We start from the raw sequence: 4,497 nt of genomic DNA, 5'->3' as shown, positions 1-4,497 counted from the left end.
CCCCAGACCCCCCCCCCCCGAACTTATAATGCTAACTACTCTTGCCTTTACCTCTCTTTCATGTCTCCTCCCAGGTACCAGTCAAGGATTTTTTTTTTCTCCCTACAGTTGTTATGCAATTTGGGAGTCTTTTAGATAGACCCACTGAAGGGGTACCCCAATTGCCCCACCATGCGCCTCTGTAAGTCTTCCTGCTTTTCTGAATTCTTCAGGATAGTGTAATCTCTCCTTTTCTTCTTCATATCCCCTTTATAAACATGCTTTCTTTAAGGCTTTGGGCCACTCCTAGCATCTTGTATTTCTTTACATTTTCTCTAAAGCTTCCTTCCCCCAGACATTTGGCTGTCAGTCAGCCATGTGTCTGTGTCTGACCTTCATGCAGGCTCTAAACCTGTATGGCTTCATGGCTTTCTTTCTTTCTCCCCTCCATTCTCCTGAAGGCAAATGCCAAGATCACCAGCTTAAAAAAAAAAAAAAAATAGGTGAGTGCCTTTGGTGGCACATGCTGGTGCTGGAGAAATGGAGGCAGGGAGGATCATGAATTCAAGGCCAACCTGGGCTACACTTTTTCCTTTGAGACTGGAGAGATGGCTCAGTGGTTAAGAACACTGGCATCTCTTCAGAGGACCTGGATTCAGTTCCCAGCACCCATATGGTGGCTAACAGTGGTTCAAAAATCCAGTTCCAAGGGATCCAACACCCTCTTCTGGCTTCTGAGGGCACCAGGAAGGCACATGGTACAGGCAAAACACTCAGACACAGAAAGTAAAAATAAATAAGAGCTGCCGGGTGTGGTAGTGCATGCCTTTAATTCCAGCATTTGGGGCAGATGCAGGTCTGTGAGACTGGGGCAAGCCTGGTCTATATAGTGAGTTCCAGGGCAGCTGGGGCCACAGGGAGAACCTCTCTCAAAAAAGACCAAAACTAACTAACTAAATAAAATAAATAAACAAATAGAGCCAGGAGTGGCAGTGCATACCTTTAATCCCAACACTTGGGAGGCAGAGGTAGGTGTATCTCTAAGATCAAAATCAGCGTGGTCTACATGGTGAGTTCCCAGCCAGCTAAGGTTACCAGGAGATCCTGTCTCAAAAAAAAAAAAAAAAAAAAAAAACCAAACCAAACACCCTAACAAAAGTGAGCAGGGCTGAGGTTAGAGTGCTTGCTTCCCAAGCATGAAGACCAGAGTTTGGATCTGCAGAAACCCACATGAATGCCAAGTGGATGTGGCAGCCCGCCTGCAATTCCAACTCTGAAGGTGGAGACAGATCCCCAGAGCAAGCTGCTAGCAAGACTAGCTGTATCAATCAGCTCTGGGTTTGATTGAGAGACCGTGCCTCAGTGAATAACACAAAGTATAATCAAGGATGATTCCTGACATCAACCTCAGGCCTCCACATGTACAGTACATGCACACATATGCACATGCATATACACACATACACGCACACCACATACGGAAAATGGGGGGAAAAGAGCAACCTCTAGTGTTGACTGCGTTGGAGAGGTAGCTTCTTAAACAGAAATACCGAATCTGTAACATTTGTCTTTTTGTTACTTAGGAAAGTATTGTTACCCCTCATCCATTCAGCTGTCTTCATGCTCAGTGGTGTTAACAGTCAGATGAGATGTTCAGATGCACTCACTGATGCACTACAGGACCACCAGTTCTCCTGTCCTAGAGTGAGCATTCTCCACCCAGTCCTGTTAGTCTCCCTGTCACACTGGGAGCACACATTACCCAGTCTGTCCATAAAGCACACTACGCACAATTCCAGTTCATGCCCTGAAGCAATGTCAGGGGCAAGGGGACACACTCCAGCAATCTGCTTTCCAAACTAACTTTCCCCTTGTCCCCTGTTTTAGTTTGTTTCTCCATTGCTATAACACTCTGACTAATACCAACTTGAGGGAGGAAAGGGTTTATTTGGCTTAAATTTCCTGGGTCACAGTTCATCAGGGAGCCCAAGGTAGGAACTCAGGGCAGGAACCTGGATGCAGGAGCTGAAGCACAGGCCATGGAGGAACGCTGCTTATTGGCTTATTCCCCTGGCCTCAGCTCAGCCTGCTTTCTTTTACAACATAGGCCCACCTGCCCAGGGGTGGCACCAGCCACAGTGAGCTGGGCCCTCCCACATCACTCAATAATCAAGAAGATGCCCCACAGACATGGCCACAAGCCAGACCAATGGAGGCAGTTCCCCCAGTTGAGGCTCCCTCAACATACATGTCAAGTTGACACTAAAGCCACCCAGCATACAGCATATCCCCTATATCTCAGCTTAGGAACACAGCTCCCTCTTCCCTTCCCTCACCTCCTAGCTAATTCCAATCAATCTGCCAATACTAAACCTCACATGCCAGTTCTTCCAAGACACCTTTAAAGATTAGTGTTTTTTGTGTGTATGGTATATGTGTGTCCACAGGTGCATGGCACGTGTCCGTCTTTACTTTCCCTCTAGGGGATTCTGTTTCTGCCTTCCATTTTGCCTTTGAAATGCTGGGATTAGACAGGGCTGGCTCTTACATGGGTTTGAGGGATCCGAACTCAGATCATGAGGCATGGCGGCACTTTTACCTGCAAAGCCACCTCCACAAACCCCAAGGAACTGTTTTTAAATTTCCTCCCACCTTGTTGCTCCACTCTACTCCTACTTCTTGTTCGTGTAACATATATTTAGAGAGGAGCTGCTAGATATTAGATGCTTAGTTATTCCAGGCGTCAGGAACACAGCAGCTAAAAAAAAAATCCCACTAAAACACAAGGCACCAGACCACATCATTCTTACTACCTTGACCAGAAACTGCCTGTGGCTTGTGAGAAGCATGGGCCACATTTTTTTTACAGATCTGAGACTGGCATGGCAGCAGATGCCAGATGTGCATGAACCCAGCTGCACAGCCCATCCCAAGAATACTGGACCCAGACCTTCCTAACTCTTAACAACTCCACCTTATCCAGTTGCTCAAGGACCTCTGCTCAGTAGTTTCCTGTGTCCCCTGGTCTGTTTACGTAGCTGGAGGAAGTTGCAAAGATCTATACTTAGGGCCTTTGTGTATCTCATCACTTGGTTCCTGGTGCATGGAAAGGGCACTTTGAAGCAGGTTGTTAATGGGATTTGACTCATTTCACCTGCCTGTGTAGTCGAATCTTCAACTGTGAGATGGAAGAAAATAGGAAGGGGCTGGCATGGTGGCACATGGCTGTGATCCCAGCATGTCGAACAAAGAGGCAAGATCTCCAGCCTGGTCTACATAGTAAGTTCCAAGCCACCCAGGGATAAGTTGCAAGACCCTGTCCCCGAAAGCCAAAAAATGTAGGAATGGGAGAACACAGAAAATGCCTCATGAAAACACCAGGAAATTTTCTTTTCCTAACATTACACTCAGTTGGCAATAGGATTGCTTCCTTTCAAAACCAGCATTTTCCACATTATTGCCTACAAGTTATCGTTACATCTATTCTGTGTGTGTTTGTGTGTATTGCCTGCATGCAGGTAAGTGCACCTGTCGTGCAATGCCCGTGGAAGACAGAAGAGACTGTTAGATCACCTGGAACTGGAGTTATGGACAGTTGTTAGCTGCCATGTGGGTGCTGGGATTCAAACCTGGGTCTTCTGCAAGAACAGCCAGTGTTCTTAACCACTGAGCCATCTCTCCAGCCCCTATTCTGTGTGTTTTTAAACAAGGCCTTATGTAGCTGAGCCTGGCCTTGAGTCCCTGAGCTGCCTGCCTTCACATCCCAATGAGTGAGATCACAGGTGTGCCATGTTCATCTATACCCCTCCCATATTTTTTGGTTTTGGGGTGTTTTAAGACAGGGTCTCCCTATAGCTTCAGTTGGCCTGGAACTTGCTATGTAGACCAGGCTGGCCTAGATCTGCCTGTCTGCCTCTTGAGTGCTGGGATTGGCCTGGCCCCTCAAGGTTTAGCTATGTAGTTCAGACTGGCCTTGAATTCACTGCATCCTCCTGCCTCAGTCTCCCAAGCAATGGGATACTATCATGCCTGCTCTCTTACTGACCCTTTCAGCAGCACTGTGGTAAAGAGATGTCATCCCCATTTTACAGCTGAGGAAACTGGGCTCTGAAAGGGGATGTTAACTTCCGAAGACCTCCACAGTTTAAAAATGACCCCAGATCACAATTTTTGCCTAAATGATTCCACATTACTTCATTTTGACTAAGACACACTCCAGCAGGTGGTCTCTTCTCCAGGATAGTGCCCCTTTTCCTACTGCCTCCAGTGTTAACCAAAGACAGCATCTTGGACTAAACAGTGCTGATCAGCCCTGGGGCTTGAACCTGAGAACTTGCTACACTGTGGCAAGTTCAGGTATCAACTGTACACAGCAAGCCTTCATTCTTTCATGCTGGCCTCCAAGAAGAACCAGTCCTCCTAGCTGAATATACATAGTTCAGGTAGAACTGTAGACAGGGCTGTCATCACAGCCATTTAAGGGAAACACAGAGAACAGCAGCAATAACAAAGCAGAAC

Source organism: Nannospalax galili, unplaced genomic scaffold (genome assembly GCF_000622305.1).
Source record: "Nannospalax galili isolate Female #2095 unplaced genomic scaffold, S.galili_v1.0 scaffold1480, whole genome shotgun sequence".
NCBI classification, from domain to species: domain Eukaryota; kingdom Metazoa; phylum Chordata; class Mammalia; order Rodentia; family Spalacidae; genus Nannospalax; species Nannospalax galili.
This window is presented reverse-complemented; position numbering follows the sequence as displayed.